The sequence below is a fragment of the Eimeria tenella genome, genomic scaffold (genome assembly GCF_000499545.2).
Source record: "Eimeria tenella Houghton genomic scaffold, Eth_scaff2222, whole genome shotgun sequence".
Classification (NCBI taxonomy): Eukaryota; Apicomplexa; class Conoidasida; order Eucoccidiorida; family Eimeriidae; genus Eimeria; species Eimeria tenella.
The window spans coordinates 3,131-3,425 of record NW_013542079.1 but is presented as its reverse complement, the minus strand read 5'-3'; positions in this window follow the sequence as shown (position 1 = coordinate 3,425).

Here is a 295-nt window from a genome sequence, read left to right as displayed (position 1 = left end):
CGCCCCCCGAAGCAGCAGCAGCAGCAGCAGCAGCTGCTGCTGCTGCTGATGACAGGGGGGTTGCCCGGGCAGCAGGCGGCAACGGAGCTGCTGCTGCCCCATCTAAGGCAGCAGCAGCAGCAGCACTCGCTGCAGCAATGGGGGACGCTATATGTGCTGCAGCGGGAGACATGGTAAGCGAAGCAACGGGAGAAGCAGCAGCAGAAGCAGCAGCAGAAGCAGCAGCAGCAGCAACACTCAGTTTTGCTGCCCCCTGGCGCTTCCTGCTGCCGCTGTCCCGCAGAGCTTGTGCTGC